Raw genomic sequence first — 23475 nt, 5'->3', positions numbered from 1 at the left:
GAAAAGATACAAGGAGTTTGAAGGCATAACAAAATAGAGAGAGTGTTATAGTAGCAAAATTTAATAAGTCAAGCAACGATACCACTTCCCATCAATAGTCTCCAACTAATCTATATCCTCCTATCCTTCTTAACCTACTTCCTTTCACACCCTATCCATCCTCTGCTATTATATAGTATGGCATCAGCTATACCAATCTAACCACTGATAAAACCAATATGGCAAAAGCGTCGACTATATCGACCTAACTTCCCCAGCAGGCAACTGGAAATCGTCATCACACGTCTAGGGGAGTGTGTCCATCACTGCCCTCCCATGATTCCAGGTTTGGAGGTTACACAATGGGAAATACCTCCACCCCTCCTTACGACTAGGGTCAACACCCTAATATGGACCACACTACAGCGTTGGTTGGACTTGTCATCAAATAATCCGGTCAGGTAGTCTTGCCACCTATCATTTACATTTTACCCATGTCATAAGAGTGTATATCAAGTAGATACCAAATGTAATAGAATAATGTACATCATACCTTTCCTCATTGGATGTCTCGACCTTTCCAATGGAAGAGTCGAAATTAGTTATCATATAGTTCTTTCCAATCTGCGAGTTAGTTCTCATCCATGCATATATATCACAACAAAATATATATAGATAAGTGATCTTAAACATCATGTTATTAAGTCTATTATCCACGTGTCAATTTTGTAGTTCATACTAGAAATAAATCTTACATTAGATAAATCATATCCACTTAAGCCATACATGAAACAACAATAACTCTAATAAGTCATGCACTAGATAAATCATCACCAAGTAAGTCATACATTAGGTCATACATCAAACATTTCCATCATCATTACCTAATACATCTAATGATTTATATAAGTAGTTTCACATGTCCAACTAAATGCATCAATATTCCATAGCATTCATAAATAAATAACGCGGAACTGCAAAATAGAGCCTTAGCATAGGTAGCTATCTAAGTCAAAATGGGCATCACAGATGCTCGAAAAGTGAGGGGTAGCTTGGGTTTTTCAAAAAAATCCTTAGGAGTGATGGAAGGAAGTAGAGATTAGTGACAAATCCAACAAGGCCAATGGAGTCAAAAGGTTATTTAAGAGGGATTATTTCTTATGTGTTAGTAATGGAATTAAGGTTAGAATATTCTATAACTTTCATTCTAAGCTTGTTGGAATTTGATGTAGAAATTCTGCAAGGGGTCCAAAAGGATCCTCCTTCAATCGGGAAACTCAACTTTACCCTAGAAATTGAAGTTAATGAGCTTGGTAGATTATTAGAAGATATATACAACACTATTACTCATCAAGGACTAAGTTCACAAAGGAGAGAAGAGATGTTACCACACTAAAATCCTTCCAAGTTGTAAATCTTACCCTTCAATAGTCGAATTCATTAGTCTTGTCGATATAGAAGAAATTACACAACTTCAAGCTTTAAGCACCAAAATATTCATGCACTCAACAAAGTGAGAACCCTTATACATCAAAAATGCTCTAAGAAAGATGTCTTCATTAAGCTCCAAGGAGGTGAAGCTTCAAAATTCCAACCATGAATACAAATGAGGAATGACTACTTTCTACGTAAAGTCAACTTCCTTTATAATTTAATAATAATATCAAGGGTGAAAACCCTAGATGTAGCATAGTGAGGAGTAAAGAAACATTTCCTCCAACTAACTAATCAACAATATATAAAATAAGGAAGTGGTCAAGATACATGTACAAGTCTCCAACAAAAATAGGCCCAAGAGAGTAGGACATCTCCATTAGGCATAATATGAGTCAAAGGTGCAATGCCTAGCCTCTAAAGGTCTTCAACTGTATAGATCCACAACCAACTCTTCAAAATAGGTTATGAAAATCGTAGATCTTGGGTTTGAAACCTCCTATCTCTCCTCCAAGGTGGATGTGTAGCTCTCCAAGGTGAAGCTTCCTCCCCAAAGTATGCAAAGATCAAGTAGACGACCTCATAAATGGCACATGTGATGCTTTGAAAGAAATGACCTCTATCAAATGTGAGTAAAATCTCCTCCTAGGTGGACATTCTCCATAAAGGTGGATGTTCTCCTAAAATGAGGGTTTTTAGATCATAAAACCCCCTCCTAAGGAGAGACATCCCAACAATATGCATGATAATATGTGAATTATAACCTCTAAAGTGCATGCCATCCTCCATCATCAAGCATGCACCAAGTCAACACCTTCAAAGATGGCACGTGTGAAGTCTCCAAGAGGTGGATGTTTGTTAGCAATGGCACAAAAAGTAAGGCCTCAATATGTGAATTTTCATAGCACTCAACCATCTCCATGAAAGAAGGGATGATCTCCAACAATACACCTTCACATTTGTGCCAAAACACTTCTCCAAGATGGCACGTGTGGACAAATAATGCATGAGGGAATGTGTAAGGTGGGAGATCCAAGGAAAAATGAGTTAAATAAGCCATGCATCATATGCCAAGTCACCAAGAATCCAACCAACTCATCAAAATGTGAAATATGCCTTCAAATGTGAGCTCAAGGAGGGGAGCACTCTAGGCAAAACCATGCTGCATACAAGCAAACCCTCCACATGTAAATATCATCCATAAGAGCTAGGCCGTTTAGAGAAAAGGAGTCCCAACCATGCTCATATCCATTCATCCAAGTAACAAACCATGTGTAATAAATGAGTGCATGCTGAGCGTTTTATGCCATGATGGAGTCATCAAATGGAGATGCCAATACAATGTCCACTTAGCCTAAAAGTGTTATAGGGTGTTACATCAATGGATCCTTATATCCTCATATCCAATCATCTAGCAAGGAGTGGAGACTAGAACATTGCATTATCAAGTGTAATGCTATATTTCTATGATAAGAAAGTATGCCAAGCAAAACACCATTAAAACCTCTAGCACATCATCATCCATGTCATCATCAATGCAAGGAGCCAAGTGAAACTTTAGCCATCCAAAGCTCTTTCGGATGAAAATCACAAAGGTAATGGAAAAATTCACTATTATAGGCTTCATGCAAAATGAGGAGTAATAGATATACCATGTTGAAGATAGAGGCTAAGAGCCCAAGACAATTATAGGCACATCACACAAAATGATATGACACCTGATATACAGTGGATAAATCTTTTAGGATAGAAAACTCCACTCGAAACAATTGTTTTCATCACATGATTTCATGGCGTGTCCACAGTTGTGAGCACCACATTTTATAGGTGCAAGGGCAAGATTATTCAACTCTAATAACCATTGTGGGTTAATTTATGACTGACTAATAGTGTACAATCAATGACATAGAGTTAGATTATCTAACCCTAATAACTATTGTGGGCTAAGTAATGACCTACTAATAGTGTACGATCAATTACATTAATGACCACTAAGGGACCACTAAGTCAACACACTAACCACCAGTGTAAGTCAACACACTAACCACCAGTGTAGGCTCTAACTACCCACTAAGGGTGCTTCATAATGACTTAATAACCATAAACTTGAGCTTAGCCACCATTATACCAGCACATGTTATTTTCAATTGCCCTTATATTTAATATTATTAGTCTGAGGGAATCCCTAAGAGAATGGTTGCTAATTTTAATCTATAAAAGACTGTTTGGTTTTGTGTCCACCTTTATGTTTTGTCTCGTCTAAATTTTTGAAAAGCATAAAGTGCTTTTATAGGAGTTTTATGACAATGCTAATGATACCTCTTATATATTGTGTATGGTAGGAGCCAGTCAATAAGTAGACAAAGTTACAAACTCAACCTCTCTCTTGTGGCAGTTTTTCCCCAAATCTGATAGAAATTTTGTCAAAAGTTATAGTTGCACCTGATTAATGAGAACATTGACCATAGAATTTTTCCCTTGGGTTTTAGGTCGTTTTTTTTTTTTTTTTTACCATAACACCCCTTAATTTATTTATTTTTTGTTGGAGTTGAGTACCTATTCCCCCAACCAACTACCAGAATGTACTCATATCTACTGGAATTGGGTCGGAGTTAATTAACTGCACTCCTGGGCATGTCACTTTGAGGATTCCTTTTTTTTTTTTTTGGCTTGGAATTGAACCTGGGCCAGCGATGGTAAACTTCCACATGTTTACTACTAGACCACAACTTAGCTGACATTGGTCCATTTTGAGACAACCTGGATCATCGAAATTTCATAAAAAATAGTTGATCATAGCAAAACTTTACCTCTCCAGATATTTACCTCCATTGTTAACTGAATTTAGCCAAGGTCTAGCACAAACATATGTCAAAATTCAATTGTCTAATCCTACCAGATTCAAATTATATATTGTTGTTTACTTGAATATGTGGGAACATTTTAGTTTACTCTACAAATGCTAAGATATAAAAAGCTGTTTGATTCAGGATATTGTGTTTTATTTTCAGGTCTTTGAAGCTCTTGCGAAACTCAAAAAGTTACTTCATCCAGTCCCGAGGACCTAATAACACTCAAAAAGATGATAGCAGAAGCATACTCAGTTATTGATAAAGTAGTCAAAGTTGGCACCTTGCATAGAAACGCAGGGGCACATAGAAAGTCTCGACTTGCAAGAAGAAAGAAATCTGTAGAAATCCATCATGGCTGGTACAAGCCATCTATGGTTGCATAAGAATCATAGATAAGGAGATGTAAAAGCTGTGAAACATGAACTTTACCTAACCTGAGTTATTGCTTGATTGGACCCTTCTAGGCTTTTTTTTTTCATATTTTGTATTTACATTGCAAATACGTCCGCCCTTGAAATAATTCACGCATGATTTTTATCTTACAATTTGAGGTCATAATTCATTAGTCTAGCATGTGCTTCTATTGGGAGTTTTCTCTCATCATCGCCATCTATTTGAGGCACATGTATCTTGTCTTGACCAGAGATTTTGGATGCACTTGATATTTTGAAAAACTATTTCTCTTTTTGACATCAGAAAGATGGCCTTGATGGATTGCAGTTTTAAATGCAGGCATTAAATACTTAAATGCAAGAGAGTTCAGAATGCATTAAAGTTTGATTATGAGACTTTTCCCTATTAAAAGTGTATTTTCATTCTAGGCTGATATAGAAGAAAGAAAAAGTACTATGTATACAAACCAAATGTTCCAACAGAGAATTCATAGCAGGGAATTTTCGCTGATATGTGTAAGTTCTACCTTATCTCAAGGCATGTGGAGGTTACATTCATAGTGCTCTGTTCCAGGAGGTGCCAACCAAGTGCTTATCAAGATAAGTAAATATTGGAATTTGGAGAATTCCTTATGACATTGGGACTGCTCTAGGGATAAATATAGGGGTCTAAGTGGCTGGTGCACATCCTCCAAGTGTAGGCAGTTACTAAGTGTTGCATGTACATTTTGACACCAGGTCTCACATCTCAAACTCAAAGTCATTGGGGTGGGACTTAGCATTTGAGCAATGGGCTTCACCTATTTGTGAACTATGGGGAGGGCCTTGGCTTTTGAACAATGTTCCTCACCCAGTTGTCCCTGATTCTGACTCTCAACCAGCATGTCCAACTTGCTAGCAATGAGTGAGAGTCAGTACTTGTGACTACTCACAAGTTAGAGCTTGACGTGAGAATAAATGCCATATTATTTGTTGCCTTCATGATTTGCTTCCTTGATTCATGCCAACCACGGCCACTATAATCTGGTAATGAACGTTGCTTTTGATTTCCACTTTCAAAAGCCCATCGTGGTTTGTAAAGAAAAAATCGTTCTCTCACTAATTCACCTTGAAGCACATGTATGTCAAAATGTTCATGTGCATTCCAGGGAGACTTGGCAGTTGCAGCACCTTCACATTCCGGAATACCAACTACTTTTTGTTGTGTTTTAGCACTAAGGGCAGCAAAGGGCGGACCATCCTTCAGATCAATTCCCCTAGGACGCAGAACAAGTTTCATTCCAGGTGCACCTTCACTCAAAGCGAGAGTCACATGAAAATTACTACAGTAGTCTTGGCACCAATTTGTCCCTTCAGCGAGTCTCGAGCAATCCAAGAAAGCACACTTGGGTCCTATGAATGATGCTGGTGATGGACATAGTCCAGGCTGTGGACCATGAAAAATTTGTGATGTTTCTCCTCACCATTCAAAGTGAAAATAGGTTGTGCAACGGGTATGTAATCCTGATGAAAATCGATCTATTCACCTTGAAGACCAACAATCACTTCTAAGCCCTCCACAAGACTTGGAGGCAATTGCTCTGATGTTTGTACATAATTTTTCTTCTCTTGCTCCTCGATATTTGCATGTAATTTCTCTAATGTTTGAAGGTAATCGTTCTGATGTAATTCCTCCCCTATATATGTATATTTACTAACCCTTTCAAAAGCTTGCTCTGGTGTATGCAAGTCATCCACAAGACAATCCGCTTGGTAGTCAGCAGTATTATTTGCCCGAAGCGCTGATCCATCAAGCTGAATTTTAGGACTACTGCTTGCATCATCATCCTCTTCGTGAAGTTGCAATAAACGCGTCATGTCCGATAACAGCTCTGAAGAGCTGAGGCTTTCTGCCAGCAAGTAGGAAGCAGGTGATGCCTCATGCAGTTCAGCTTTCCATTCCCGAAGCATCTGGTGAACTTGTTCCTCCAAGAGAGTAACATCAGTCATGCGATTCTCTTTCCTTGCCTGCTGAAGATCAGTAAACATTCCTTGCAGATCATCAACCCTATTTTTGGCCTTGTTCTTAAACTACTGCTGAAAACACCATGTTGAGCCTCTTTTCCCCTTGCTACCCTCCATCTTGAACATGTCACTTTTGCCTAGATGCTCAAAATATCACATGTTGAAGCATCATAAGAATTTAGACAATACTATTAAAGCACATTGCCACAGATATGGCTAGGAATGAGCATATTACTGAATGTAGAATTTCCAACTACTGTCAATTAAGTACCACTCAAATCCATTGGATAGCTAGTAGGTATAAAATATGAGTGCTGGTGTTGCTGATGGCCAAGATAGTCTGGTTTGCCGCAACAAGTCTTCAATGGGGAAACCAGCTCTGTAAATCCAAATATAGTTTCAAAACAAGAACAAAGTGAATATTAAATGGCGGCTCCAGGACTTTTTCACAAATGGAGGTCAATATCCCAAGTTCAGTCCATTGACATTACTCTCAAAGACATCCAATGCAATGGGGATATACATTAGATCATTTCTGCAAACTGCATTATCTCCACTCATACTATTTAATGGGTTAAGATATGAGACTAAGAGTTCAATTCCCCTGGACTCTTTATCATTTTAACAAACAATCACATGGGAAAACCCAAGGTCAAATCTACCTGATCCCAATATAACCTAGGGAGCTAATCTGGAACTTAAGATTGCAAGGGCTCCTACTCTACTCCTATTTCTGGAACAAATCCTCTATAGATTCAAGGCCAGGGAGACCCTCGTGCATTCTCTTTTAGGCTAAAATAATTCACATTTAATTATTTCCATTGATAGACGGAAAATTCACTTACGAAAAAGAGGCAGTAACTAACTTTTGCTTTTATAGGAATATTCGTTGGATAGACATTGGTTGGGGTCAATTCACCATAGCATCGTGTTTGTCATGAGGGAGAGCGATAATACCTTAAAGAGTGGGACATAAATATTTTTCTATTGTTGCAGACAACATCAGACAAGCTCATCAAGGATTGGGATGAAGATTTTATCTGAAGCTCAAAAAAATTTTAGCTGGATACAAGATTCATTTTATGCAATTAACCTGGTGCAAATTGATAGTTACAATAGGAAGGAAGTCGGGGGCGCAAAATATTAGAAGCAGAGCTCTATGCTTTATTTGTTTGGATATACGATCTAAAAAAAGGATTTGGAACCAGACGGGTTAGGAGGAGCCTTATATATTTATAGAATGAAAGGATAAAATCACGTCTCAGGTCTCTGGTTTTTTTTGTCTTTTAACTGGTCTTCAACTCTAGTATGGAGAATTTGAATTTCCATTTTTTTTTTTGCATGTCATGTAGATGATTGGGACAGATCTACCTACTCTTTGACATTATCGACTATTGAATTCGATTTTTCTCGGGTGGTCCTTTTCTTGGTACCTTGCTATTTATTGTTGGTTGCCTATTTTATCGTGATCCCACCTGCCTTTTCCATGTTTTCCCGGTAATGCGGATTTCATCTCTGGGCGATTTCAAGTGGGACCCGTCCTTCCCGCTGGTTTCTTTTGATTGGGCGCATGCGATCGCAGGTGTCCTCCATTTTTTTTTTTGATATGTCATCAGGGAACTTGGGCAATTCAAATGACTCTTAGTCACTTTCACTTGATACCCTAATTGGGCTGACCATCCAGGTCGAACGAGCAGTGATTTCCTGCATATCCCTGTTACAGGGATCCTTCCCTTCGACTTCGGGCATCAGCCTTTCAGATGCTTTAGAGTCCACTTTTCATTATCCAAGGGTTCTAAATGTGAATTCGGGGGAGCTAAATATTTAGCACATCAGGCGGGGTTGGGCTCCTCGCGTAAAAAAAACAAAGAAAAAGAAAAAGAGAAAAAAAAAACCCATTAAGGCGGTGTTGGGAGGTCCCCCGCTTATTCTAGGGGCGGAATCCTTCTGGGGTGCATAGAACGCCTCAAGAACCAGGTGTTAATGGGGTGTTGGTTGTAAATGCAAATATCCAGCGAAAATGCAAAATAAATTGGGTTGAATCTCGTAAGGTGGAGAAATCAATTTCACATACTTTAAAAAAAAAACCCTTTAAGGTAGTGTTGGGAGATCCCCCGTTTACTCTGGGGTGCGTAGAACGCCTCAGGAACCAGGTGTTGATGGGGCATTGGCTGTACATGCAAATATCTGGCGAAAATGTAAAATAAATTGGGTCGAATCTCGTAACGTGGAGAAATCATTTTCACATACTTAAAAAAGAAAAAAATTAGCATAAATTTGTGTCTAGTGGGTCTTGGGTCCAGATTTTGAACCATGCTATGATACCACATGTAAGGCTCCACCCTAGGGTCCTCTACAGAACTAAAATTCTCAATTTCAAAATGCAATAAAACGAGAAATAATTTATTTCTAACTAAACATTTAGTCAATGATAACTTACCATTAAAATTTATTTCCTACAATTAAATAGTGAGCATTTCATTTCAATCACTTACATGAGTAATCTATAAGTAGAGGAATACCTGTTCTGATAGTCTGGTTGAGATGCTCGTGAGCTCCTGATCCTGCTGGGATGCTCCTCTTGACTACTGACTGGATTTACCTCCCAGCCAACTAGGAAGTATTTCCTAGCCCTCCGAGCCCAAGTCCAACCAGATGTAGTGTGTCCAAGTCCAAGATAAACAATACTCTTCTTCTCTCCCTTCTCTCTTCCCTACCTTACTCTCAAAACAAATCTTCCAAAACCACAACCAAACCAATACAAAAATTAAGCCAACAATCCCCCCTCCTTCCCTCATCCTTCCCCTTTTATGCTCCCCCTTCTCCTCTCCACCTCAACCACCTCTCATTAATGTCATAACTACTCCCTCATCCTTACATTTGACTTCTCGTCTCCCAAGTAAACATGAGAGGACATTTGGGGATGTGATATGAATATAAAATTGGGTAATTAATTGGAGAGGACCATGTCTTCTCCCAAGTAAATGTTTTGGGGATGAGAGATGAATATATAAATTGGTAATTAATTGGAGAGGACCATGTCTTCCCCCAAGTAAAAATGAGAGGACATTTGGGGGATGTGATATGAATATAAAATTGGTAATTAATTAGGGAGGACCATATCTTCTCCCAAGGATATTTTGAGAGGAAATTTTAGGGATATGGATATTTAAATTAGAATAATGGAAGGAGGCCATATCCTATCCAAGATTAAATTTGAGAAGACAAGTTGGGAATTGAATAATGACAATAATAAATTTTATATCAGTAAATAAAATTTACAGTTTCCCAAATGAAGGTATTTACCAATATTTCTTGATAATTATAAGTCAGTATTTTCAGGTAATTTAAACATTAATAAAATTTGCATGATAGGATTAAGTGGGGCATTACATGGATGAATTCAACTTTATTGGATACTCTAATTTATATTTTGCTGGAGATAAAGAAATTGGAGGATCTACTTCAGGTTATTTTATGAGTGTTGGATCAACAACTATCTCGTCGAGGTCACACAAACAATCAATTCCAACAAATTCCACAACAAAGGAAGAATATGTGGCAGCGACTGAAGAAACAAAGGAAATTAGGTGTCTCGAGAAATTTCAGAAAGATTTGCAAGAGAGACAAGTGCATTCAACTTCTCTTTTGAGTGGCAACAATTATCCGATAAATTTGGCCAAGAACCCAAAGTTCCATGATTGAACCAAGTAGGTAAATACAAAATATATCCTGATTTGACATCGTGTTGAGGCCAAAACTATCCACCTATGACATCGTTCCATAAATGAGCAAATTGCAAACATCTTCACCAAAGTGTTTGGAAGAGAAAAGTTTGAAAGATTCAGAATCATGTTTGGAGTCACCAACATCTCTTCATATTAATGGGGGAAATGTTGAAACCTAATCCTAAGGGATTGAGAAATTAGTTTAGTTATTGTAAATAGTAAAATAAAGATACATTTGAAGATGAATCCCAATAGTCTCCCTCTCTTCACGTATTCTCTTAATGAAAAATATCAATTCATGAAGTTACTCACTTAGCGTGACACTTCAAAAGACTTACACAAAGCAATAAGAAGTAACTTATTTAGGTGATCAATTAATGCTACTTTATTTGGATTAACTCATTTACATTTCATGAATTGATATAAAAAAGTATTTACTAAAGATTAAAAGTATAAATTTTGAGCATTGGTTCAATATTAGATTTATTTTCCACTTAAAATCTCTTTAGCAAAGTGTGACTTAAAACTTGCTAGTTGATTTGCATAGTTGTTTTCCATCCTTAACATACTATACAATTTTGACGATTCAAAACATAAAGTTCTTCCAAAATTCTCTAACTAAATTTAGCAAAGTTTCTTGATTTATATATAAGATTTATTATTATTTTTATTGAATCTCTTATAAATGCTTTTTCTTCATTCCTAATTTATTTATTCTAATCTTTTAAACAAAAATAATATTTTTAGTCTAATTGTTTATGCGCGGATTTAATTTATTCAAAATGAGTTTTTTTATTTATTAAAATCAAAAATATTTTTCTATACTAATTACTTTAATTAAAAAAATATTTATTTAAAATTTTAATTAAATATTTGTCCAAAGTTTCTTATTTTAATTTAAGGTGGATAAAGATCTGTTGTTATTTATTTTTTATCTTTTAATTGCGGGCATAGATTTATTCTCAAGGGAATATGTTCACCATATTCCCATGAGAATATTACAATTCTAATAAGTTCGTCCATGATAAGTTCATCATCATTATTTATAACATTCATTTATATATAAGAAAATGGAGTTGTCTTTAAAGAGACTTTTTGGAAGCTTTTCCAGTGGGTTTTTCCAGTCAAAATCCGGTAGCAATTTATTGAAATCGCAAGTTTGATAGCTAATTTCTGCACAATCAAAGCGTCCCAGGGGTTTTTCAGGGTGTTGAATCCAAATATGCAGTTAAAAAACCATTTTAAATAATACAAATCAAGATTTAACCTCAATTTTTTCCGCCGTATTCCGTCACCGGAATCTCCAAAAAGTCGCACTAAAGACAACTCCTAAGCAAATTTTATTTAGTAAAATGGTCCATTATTTTTAATAAATTTAAAAAATTAGATTTCGTCCAAGTGGCTCGCAACCCACCAATTTTTTAGGGATTTGAGATTATTCCAATTTTAATAAGTTCCTCCATGATAAGTTCCTCATTATTATTTATAACATCCATTTATATATAAACAAATTTTACTAATCAAAATGGTCAATTTTACAATAAAATGTGTAATTCTTTTTTTTTCTCAAGTTAAAATTGACCCAAACATTTTTCATATTGCAATAATTTTTTTGATTATATTTATAAAACCTTCAACTATATAAATTATATTGTTGTACTAGTTAACATTTTTTTTTTGGTCTAGTAAGAGTGGAGCCTCCTATTAATTGATAAAAAGATTACATATCGTACACATCTTTACAAGTGTAAAGACTAACAAAAGACAGACTTGTTGATGATTAACAGTCAACAGGGTCAACAAAACCAAAAACCTTACACATTAAACCTCCAACCATTTTACAACTCGATAGCCATTTGATAAGAACCCCCATGATCTGACGGTCCTCGAAGAAATCGCAATGGAAACTTGCGCAACCCTTACCCACTTCACAGAGCCGACAGATAAAATAAGCTAATGGTGTATAAAACTTCGGGTCCGCTCTTGGACTTAACCTCCGATCCTTTTGAAACCCAATATCCTTTCGATCACGAACTCCAATGATTCGATGGTCCTCAATGACCGGAGACATGCGCAACACTTACCCTCTTCATGGATCTTATAAGGATTATAATCCATTGGTCTATAAAAATTCGGGTCCACTCTAAGACTTAAACTCCAATCATTTTTAAAACCCGATATCCATTCGATCATGCCCCTTTTGATCCGACGGTCCTCAATGATATCGGATCAGAAACTAGCACGACATTTACCCACTTTACGGAGCCGATAAAGATTATAAACCATAGATCTATAAATCTTCAGGTCTGCTTGTAGGCTTAACCTCCGACCACTTTCAAACCTGATAGCCATTCAATAACGAAGGCCATCAAAACCTATGGCCAGCTACTCTTCAACTAACACGCTTTTTACCCCATACACCTCCCCCATAATTATCTCTGACTTAAGCATTGACTGTGGGACTCTCTTACTTCCGCTAGTCTTCTCTCCCACTTCCACTAATCTGGAAGTACTCCATATCTTTGGCCGCTTGTCGTTGACAATCCTCACATAGTTTGCCAGAGGGTGTAGAATCCCATTCGTACCGCATATAGCTTTCATTGCATAGTACTCCTTCATTAGCCAGCCGATTAGCTAACATGTTGGCTTTTCTTCGCACGTGAATGAAGCTGACGGTTCTCAGGGTTCGCAAGTGGGAATGAATACGCTGAAAGACCTGTGATATCTTCCAATGTTTCTACACCTTTCTAGGTGTCGTTCCATTACACATTTTCTTGGTTGCATTAATGACCAATTCAGAGTTAGCTTCAATGATGGCGTTCTGTAAATTTGACTCAATCAGGATTTCCAAGCATTGCTCTAAGGCCATAAACTCTGCCATGTTATTAGTAGTAGTCCCCAGATGACTATGAAAAATATCCTTTATGCGCCCCTGCTCATCTCTTATAACATCGCCAAATCCAGCCATCCCTGGGTTGCCCTTAGAGGCTCCGTCTATATTGATTTTCAGAAAACCATGAGGAGGAGGCTACCAGATATCTTTACCAGCAGTTGTTTTGCTCACACCCTTGTCAGTGCCTTGGGGAAACAAAGAATGGAGACCCAAATGCAGCAGTATGCGAGCATCCTGGGGCGAAGGATGGTTCTCAGGAATTTTCCACATAAGGGCTCCTATTGTATCTTTGAGCTGTCGTAAAATTTGGACAATGATATTCTGGGTCAAGCATGTTTTGTTCTTGAAAATCCTGCCATTGCATTCTTTCCAAACATACCAGATAATAAATCCTTGAACCAAAGTCCAAGCTTTGTTAATGATTTCATTGCCTGAGAAGTTTTTCCTCCAATTCTTCAAAGTGTTGGTGATGCTGAGTATGTCCCTGACAGTTTGCCTGGAAACTGAGGTCACCCAATCCCACAAGGTGGAAGTGAATGGGTAGAGATTTAGTAAATGTTCCATCGTTTCCTCCTGTAAGCCACATAGATGGAATTTTGGATGAACCAACAAATCCTCTTTTCAGAAGATTCTCCCATGTGACAATTTTCTTTTGGGGAAACAACCACATAAACAACTTTATTTTCATCCATTGCGAGTTCTACCAAAGGTCATTCCAAACCTGATCAGGGTTTTGATAATCAAAACCTATGGCCATTCATTTATCTTCTTTGAGGTTAAAGGTGCCTTCAGTGTTTCGACCCCATCTCAGTTGGTCACATGAGGATGACACTAAAATATTCCTCTGTTCCAATTCAAGAGCAAGAGAATCCGCCCGGGCCTTCAAAGGACTCTCTTCACTATAACCAAGATCCTTCCACACTCTCCATTTACCATTGTCCCTTACCTGATCCCAGAAGTCACTTACCATAATTAAACCTTTGTTGTTAGTGTCATTCTTGAAAGCAGTTAGTTCTTCTCTAAATAAATTTTGTTCCTATTGCCAGTTATCCTCCCAAAATCATCCTAGGTTCCCAGCTCGGATCTACCAGAAACTATGCTGTTGGACAATGGCTCTATTCTCTCATGCAAGGTTCCAAATGTGGGAGCCCTTGATGAACCCAAACATTCTGATATGATCCCTCTCCTGCCAATTATTTCCATATTTTTGCTTCCAAAGCTTGGCCGAAGGGGTTGCCGATTCCTTGAGCCACCTCCACCAAAGTTTGGCTCCCAAAACTCTACTAAGGTTTTCAGGGTCATCAAACCCCAAACCACCATGGGCCTTAGGCTTGCAGAGCTTGTCCCAAGCTACCAAAGCCCACTTCTTTTTCTCTTCCCATTTGCCCCAAAGAAAATCTCTTTGAATACTTCTAATTTGTTGCAAAACTCCTTTAGGAGCAAGAAGAGCTGAAAACATGAAAATGGGTATAGCTTGCAAGACAGTCTTTGTAAGCACAAGACGCCCTACCAAGTTCAAATACCTGCAAGTCCATTTCCTGACTTTATCCTGAAGTTTATTAGTTATTGGCTCCCACACTCCCTTGCTTAGAGGTTTGTCAGTAAGAGGCATTCCAAGGTACTTGGAGGATAACTGATCCCTTTGAAACCCGAGAATTCTGGTGAGGTTCCTCTAAATAGAAATGTCAGTGTAAAAAATAACACCTTTGATTTGTCAAGGCTTACCTCTATTCCAGCAGCTGAAGCAAAGTCGTTCAGGATTTGTTTGAAAGCTCTAGCTTCCTTGACCATAGGAATTCCCTATAGCATTGTGTCATCCACAAATTGTTGATGAGTAGAAGCAACACCATCCGGGGTAAGTTTCAGACCCTGGATTCTTCCTTCAGCATTTGCCATTTTGATCGCTCTGCCTAGCCCTTCCATCATGAGAAAAAAGAGGAAGGGGGAGAGCGGATCCCCTTGTCTGAGACCCTTAGAAGGCATAAAGGTTCTAGAGGGAGAGCCGTTAAGCAGAATGGAGAAGCTAGCCATGGATACAAGGGCCATAACCCATCTTATCCAGTTGTGGTCGAAGCCATAAGCTCTTAGCACTGCCCTAATGTAAGACCAGCTTAGCTTATCATAAGCTTTCGCTAGTTCAAGTTGTATGATCATACCAGCTTGCTTATTGCTCTTAAGAGAGTGTACCACTTCGTGAGCTTGTATGATGTTGTTAAGAATCTATCTTCCTTCCACAAATCCTGTTTGATCCTCTGAGACTAGAGCAGGAAGAAGGGGCTTGAGTCTATTAGCGATCACTTTGGAAATAATTTTGTACACCACATTACATAAGGCTATGGGTCTGAATCTGTCCGGTCTCATGGCTTTTTCCTACTTCGGAATCAAATCTATGAAAGAGGCATTAAGAGCCTTCAAAACAATTTTGGATCTTCTAGAGTCTTCCACAACATCAAGGATATCTTGTTTGACTGTTTTCCAACAAGCTTTGAAGAAGTCCATATTGAAACCATCAGGGCCAGGAGCTTTCCCATTTTGCATCTCATTGATAACTTCACTGACCTCCTCTTCAGACACTGGCCTGTTAAGATTGTGGTTGTCTTCCCTAGTTACAAGCTTAGGAATGAACTTTGTGAATATGTTAATGAACTGAGATCTGTCGACAAGAGGCTCCTCTGCTATGCTAAGTGTTGAGCTAGGATAGATTCCATTTCTTTGTGAGAGACGAGCTCTTTCCCTTGAGAATCTTTAAGTTTTGAAATTATGTTATGAGATATGTGATCCAAGGTTGATCTATGAAAAAACTTCGTGTTTCTTTCTCCTTCTCTAATCCACTACACCCTCAATTTCTGTCTCCAGAAAATCTCCTCTTATATGCATCGATCTTCCCATTCATTCTGAAGAAAGAGCCTAAACTTTCCGTTCCTTGGTAAAACCTTCTGAGATAATGATTTGATTAATCCCTTGGAGTTTCTGCTCAACTTCTCTTTTGTATTTAAAAATATTACCAAACTCTTTTTTGTTCCAATCCTTAAGCCTAGATTTGATGTGTTTAAGTCTTTGCTGCAACATGAACATTTTAGTGCCTTGAATGGGCATATCTTTCTTCCACCATTTGTCAATAGTGTTGGTGAAGTCAAGGTGAGAGAGCCAGACATTTTCCAACCTAAAAGGTCTATTCCTCAGTGTACCTATAAAAGTAGCTTCAAGCTAGACAGGCCAGTGGTCCGAGCCTTCGAAGGGAAGGATTAAAGCTGACATATCAAGGCCTGTGAGAAGGAGGTCCTCTGAGATTATGAATCTATCTAGTTTAGAGGCGACTTGAGAAGCCCCTCCCCTCTTATTATTCCAAGTAAAAGTGTCATTTATTGTTTCAGTGTCAACTAGCCCCATGCTTTTCATGAAGTTTTGGAAGGCAATGGAGTCTCTGCCTAGTTTTCTGGTACTGCCTTTTTTCTCTGCAAGAGATCTGATCATATTGAAATCCCCTGCCAGAATCCAGGGCATATCAGGATATCTCTCTCTCAACTCTTCAAGGGAGGTGAGAAACTTAAGTTTGTCTTCTAGTTTTTGAGGACCGTAGACATTAGTGATCGTGTAGATCTCCTTATCACCCAAAGGTTGAATCACTAGCAATATATAGTTCCTATAAGCTTCAGCATCCAGGATTCCAAGCTTTTAAGGATCCTATAGCGTAAGAATCCCACCCGCCGAGTTGTCTGCTTTAACCTCTAGATACTCATACTTGATTAACCATTTGTTGTGTATCTCTTTGATCTTGTCCATCGAAAATTTTGTTTCCTGAATAAAAACTATATCTGGTTTCTCTTCTTTTATTCTACTGCTAAGATTTCTTTGTTTCCTTTTACTTCCTAGACCCCTAAGAGTCCAAGTTGTAAGCTTCATTAAGAAAGGTTTGTAAAGGAGTAACTGGTAAGATCCCTCATCTTACTTGAGTTAATCATAAGTTTCCTGCATTCAATCAACAACTCATTCTGTTTCTTTCTTCCTCTTTTCCTACCTGGGTTCTTGGAAGAATGCATCAATGTGTCCTCCATTGTTTTCACTCCTATATCCTCTTGGCTATCATGGTTTCTTTTGACTCCAGAGCACTTTGTTTGTGATCTCTAGAGGAAGAGTTACTGAACCCTATCAAACTCCTCTTTTGGCAGAGAGTTTACCCCTTTGGTGATTCCCTACTCCAGAAACTTTTCTAGATCTAAATTCTCCCTCTCTAAAATCTCCTGCAGTTCATGGTCTTCCGTTCCAGCGTCACTTGGGGTCATCTCATGGTGCCTACTGAGCTCCATAATTCTCTGCATATCCTCCTCTTGTTTGTTATTTTCTGGTATTTCCTCCATATTAGCATCCCTTTCCTTCTCAGTGTGAATATTCTCTGATTCCTGGTTTGTCCCGTTGTTTTCAACTTCTTCTTCTAAAATCTTGAAACTATTGTGGCTCGGTTGTCCATCTTCATTAATTTTATTTTGATACCACTTGCCTCCTTTCCCTTTGCCCCCAACCTTAGTAAAACCCTCAAGATCTTTACCTGTAGTGGCTTTTGTATTGCTCTCCAGCTTGTTTAATGGGCAGTCCCTGTATAGGTGCCCGTGTTCATGGCACTTGGGGCATCTGAATGGGACGTGTTCATAGTCCACCGCCTGCACCCATTCCTCATCATACACTTCTAAAATGATTGCATCTGGAAGTGCCCTAGATAAGTCCATTTCCACACATATCTGGGTGAAGGAAGTGTATTTGCCTCTTAGAGTTGCATTTGAGATCTTTATAAAATTCCCTAGCTTGTTGCCGATAGCCTTTAGAGACTCCGGCAGCCAATAATCTAAAGGAAGGGAGTAGAGTCTTATCCATATCGGTACCGATGTGAAAGTCTCTCGTTCTGGGACAAATTTCATTACCCATGGTCACATATAAAGGCCTACAGAAGCGTAAAAATAGGGTCCTCCCTCAAACACTCTGTCTTTATCCTTTAAGCTTGTGAACACCACCATGAAGAAGCCCTTGGACCCAAGGTGAAGGTTAATTTCCCCCTTTGGTTTCTAGTGGTTCCTTATCCATGCTTGTAAAGCCTTCTCCGTCGGCCAAATCCCCATAAATTTATAGATAACCGCATATTCTGCCATGTGATCTCTGTGCACCTATAGCGCTGGGTCACTTAAAATGACCCGAGGAATAATGGTTGACTTGGGTTTACAAACCCCTATTGTACTAATAGAAGCATCTTTCTGACTGCTAACCTCTATCCTCTTCTCCTTACTAGCTTCCTCATAATTCTCTTCTTGTCCTTGAGGTTTGATGGTTTCCGATTTTTCTGTATTCATAGCCTTTGTTACCACTTCCGTTGGTTTCTTGAAGCGATGCGCTCCAACTCCCTTACTTCTGTCCGCAACCACTTCACTGTGAGAGAGAGCTGAACTCCCTCCTCCGCGCTCCACCATGATAACCCAGCGCCAAACCCTAGTTCAGATTACATAACTTCCAAAATCAAATTATATCCATTTCCTAAGATGATTTTTCTTTCTGTATCCAAAAAAATCCACTAATTAACATTAAATTCATTCAAAATTTATAATAAATGAAGTATTATGTTTATATTAATTATATAATCTTACCTCTCACATCGTGCAAGTGCTTTTGAATGAGCTTTTGTGAAGCTTTGTCCCGCAATTTAAATTTATTTATTTTAATTTAGTTATAATGGCTTTGGAAATTTAGTTTTGATTAGTTTGTAATTTATTTTAAAGTTTGTCACGTTACAGAGGTTAAATTTACCATTTGACTAGATAAATTTATTTTAAACAAATAACACTAAATTATTGAACTTATTTAAATATATTTAAATTTTTTAATTAAAATATTACATTATATTATTAAAAAAATTATAAATTAATTTCGAAAATATGAAAATTTGGTAAGATTAGGATAAAATTTAATAGGAATTTCAGAAAATTTCTTATTATAGTGACCAAAATTTTATTGTGTGCCTGAAAAGTTTTTGATAATGCCGATTTGTCAAATTTCTATTCGGTGAAGTTCTTGATAATGCGGATTTTGGGAGTTCTTGATAATGAGGATTTTATTTTTCTCTCGGGTTTACTTGATAGTGAGGATTTTATTTTTCTCGCATTCTATAGTTTTATTATATCATCATTGTACTTTGCACGTTCACCATCAGCCTATTCAATGGAGGTAGATCTGAATGTATCTACTCCCATTTATGAAGTGTTAATATATGAAAATGCATTTAACACTCCATGCTCTTCAAATTACAATCCGTGATGAATTGCGAGAAAGTCTATGGCTCTCCACATACCACTGCAGCCTTACATAAGTTCTCCACATTCCACTGCAGCTTTACATAATTATCATTACTAGAGACATTTCACACGGCACATACCACTGCAGCCTTACATAAGTTCTCCACATTCCACTGCAGCTTTACATAATTATCATTACTAGAGACATTTCACACGGCGATGCTTATTTTCAACACTATAGAAAATTTATTGCGCCTGACATGTGCCGGAGATAGCCCTTTATAACACGCTTTTTTTTTTTCCTATAGTCATCCGGGCCCATGTTATATCTACCTATCTTCGGCGCATGTCAGGGCGTAATAAATTTTCTATAATGTTGGAAATAGGCATCGCCCATTTCACACGGTTAAAATATATAGAGAAAGACCTCTTACATGTTAAAGCGATAAAGATTTCCTAGCTTTCAATTTACATTTTTATTTCAATGTTTTAAATGGGTGGTTTTAAATTCTACCGATTTTATACATGAAGGATTAGTGGATCAGGTAAAATCAATTGGATTTGAATTTTTTTAACAAGTAAAACATCGACATCTTTTATTTCACAAATCAATGTTGCATTAAAAATTAATCTCTTCAAAATTTGATGATAAATTTATACAATTAAGCTTGATGATGTATTGCACATTCTTAAACATTCACTGAATTATCATTAGGGTTTAAATAAAGTTTATTATTTTTATCATAGAGGAGATGTCTTTTAAAATAATAATGATATTATATCAAATGTATTAAATATGTTTGTTTCTTGTTTTTCTTCAAACATATTGATATATAATATTTAAAAAGATATAATAATAATAAAATATTTCTATGCTAATTATAAATGAAATATTTTAATTATATCAATTTTGTTTTTAAAAGGGATAAAAGTAATCGACAATAAAAATTTTTCCCATACTTGAGATTCATTTAACTTTAGTTATTCAAGGTTGAAATATTCTTATTCACTAATATTTCACTATTAACTTAATCTCTATATATATAGAGTATGTGAGGAAATTATATATATATATATATATATCAAAAATAAATATAAATATTTTGATGTGAAAAATATAATCATAAACAAAATATTTTGATGTTCACATTAAATAAAAATTTTGAATGTTTTTTATCCATATAATATTCAAAGCAATTAAAAGTAAAGCAAATATTTTTTATAGTTAAAACATTTTATTGGTGAGTAAAATAGAAAGTAATGAGGTGTGATGTCAAGGTCAAGACTTCGAAATTCAGCTGGAAAAAAATTAGTCATATTAACCGTGATGTTTCACCACTCACAAAATTTAACAAACAAAAAAAATTATTCTCTTTCGGTAATATATATGTTAAAATTATCTATAAAATACTCTAATTACATTAAAAAAAATTAATTAAACAAATATTCCTATAATTCACTTTACAATTTTTACAACCCATTCTAACATCAAAATATTTTATTTAAACGCTACCTATACCTTGTTATAAATAAATTTTATAAAAAAAAAACATTATTTTGACGCAACAATGCCAAGACCGCTGGATTCCGTTTACTCAACTGCGCTAACAATGTATTCTGAATTCTGATATTAAGAAAAATATTGAGAGGTTGCTTTTGACGTCGGTGAAGATTCATAAATTCCTCTTAAATACTCATTCTAACTGATGAATCGAATCCATTTCGCCTCGCTGGGCACACCTCCATTCACAATGCTGAGCAGATAGTACCCCGAAGGAGCCGCCACTGCGCTTGGTGGAGCCGTCAAACCAACTAAATATCCGCCCTCCCCCCTGACAATAGGCGTCGCTGCAAGTGAGAGCATTCTCTGGTTCATGGACCAACTGTGCGTTGTGAATGGAGGGGCGTATGCATTAAATTTTACGTTCTCGCTCGGCCTCCTCGAAAGAGATAAACGAACGATGAATTTCGACCCGTATTTGATCTCCCTCGTAGAAATGGCAGTGATGTTCACCCTCTTGGTATCGTAACGGGGATGCAGATAGTAAGGAATGTAAGCTTCCACTCTCAGCTCGGTAGGAAACGGCACACCGGAGAAGCGATATCCATAGTTTGAGTTGCTCCCTGCTACTAAAACACGTCCGTCGGGCAGCACATTGGCAGTGGAATGATACATCCTCGGGATACTAGAGGGAGCCAGGACCCTGAACCTGTTGCCCAATGCCTCTGTAGGTGTGTAGAGAAACGGACTCAATGCCGGCTCCCGGGCAGACTGCCAGCCGGCCGTGCCATTTTTGGCACCGTTGATTATGAGAATCTGGGCAGTGGGGAGAATGAGCATGTCGCCCATGACTTTGGGGCCGGGCATGTCCTCCATCTCCCATTGCGGATTCTGGGACGTGATCTCCATTCTCCCGCAGCTCCTCAACGCCTCCACGAACGTCTGGTTGATGGTAGCCTTTATAAAAGCTCCATCGGGGGCTCCTCCACAGACTAGAATCTCAACCTTCTGGAAACTATTAGCGAATTCGAGCGGAAGCATGACGGAAGAACCAGACGAAGGATAGTTTCGGGCTCCGCCTCCTGGCATTGTGGGGAAGGTTTTGATTACCTGGTTTTTGTTGTAGTCGAAGAGGATGGAATCCTTGTTGGCGAAAATGAAGAGATTGCCGTCTGAAGAGAGATGGAGGAATGGATAGAGATTGTTCTCCTCTCCCACAGTGTTGGTCTTCGCCAGGAGCGGAAGCTGGAAGGTCCAGTCAGAGGGGGATTTAGGAACGAATTCGTAATTGAAGGATCTGCGCCCCCCTACGACAATGACCCGACCGTCGGGCAAGATCTGGTTGGACGCGTACCATCGGTTGGCAGTAAGCTGCGCCGGCGATTCGATCCAGTTGCAGGTTGCGTCAGAACACGGGGAAAAGAAGCGAATAACTCTTGTCCCATTGCTCCATCCGCCGGTCTGAATGAGTGTGCCATTGCTGGCGAAGGCGCCCGAAGAACAAAAAGTATCGGTGAGCAGGCGCAGAGGCCTCACACTGTTCGTGGAGATGTCGTACTCGATGGAATGTGCCCAGCAATCTTGCGAGGCGGCAGCGGTGGCTGTGTTGCAGGGTGGGTCTGTTCTCATGATCTGCGAAGGACCGGCCAGCGTTTGATCGAAAATAAGGAGCTTATTGGTGTGGGTGAGCGTCATATGCATTGCAGAAACTCCTGCATTTTGCAACAGAAGCTCCCATCTGCCTTCGTACATCTGGTGTTCTGAAACTAATCCAGCATAACAATTAACTATCAACAGAGCTTGAATGACCAACAGAGTTCTCAGTCCTTCCATTGTCATGCATGTCCTGCTCCACATTTCGCCTCCTCTGCAATTGAATTTTTGCATATAAAATTTAATTCAATTCTTGGCTACAAGTACTAATTGCCTCTGGAATCACTTGCACAGCAGCAGCAGGAGCTAAGAGTGTATATATGGGCGTTGGAGAAAGACGGATTGGACACGGTTCAGCTGAGGTGTAATGTTTGGATTTTAGGAGAGATAGGCATGTGAAATGCGTGAGGGCGCTATACACAGAATGCCAACGCTGACCGCTGCCTTCTTATGTTGCACTTTGAAAGTCTGATGTTTGTGGGGATTCGTAGATATCAAGCAATCTGTCCGCGTGTTGCTGCTGGCCGTCTGAGTCCTTCGCCGCGTTTGGTGAATCTTCTCTACAAATAGAAAGAATTTACAGAGAAGAGAATACCAAACCTGTCAATTGATTGCCGGGCAGGCCCTTCGAACGATACCAAACTTGTGAATTGATAATGTGGTAGGACCGGCAGTTGGACATGCTCCCTGTTATCATTATTTGTTTTATTTCATAAATCGAGCTTTACAAAAAAATTTAGGAAGCGAAACATAAAAAAACGAGT

At 38.1% G+C, this 23475-nt stretch overlaps 2 pseudogenes; both read right to left on the bottom strand.

The window, feature by feature from the left end:
* Positions 1-5585: 5585 nt before the first annotated feature.
* Positions 5586-6778, bottom strand: LOC149172641 (transcription factor VOZ1 pseudogene; annotated as a pseudogene).
* A 14372-nt stretch (positions 6779-21150) lies between these two features.
* Positions 21151-23105, bottom strand: LOC149172640 (aldehyde oxidase GLOX pseudogene; annotated as a pseudogene).
* Positions 23106-23475: the final 370 nt, after the last annotated feature.

Source organism: Pinus tabuliformis, chromosome 4_2, assembly GCF_031772625.1.
Source record: "Pinus tabuliformis cultivar Carrire ecotype Pingquan chromosome 4_2, CPIR1, whole genome shotgun sequence".
NCBI classification, from domain to species: Eukaryota; Viridiplantae; Streptophyta; class Pinopsida; order Pinales; family Pinaceae; genus Pinus; species Pinus tabuliformis.
The sequence above is the reverse complement of the archived record's forward strand: the minus strand, read 5'-3'. Positions and strand labels throughout refer to the sequence as shown.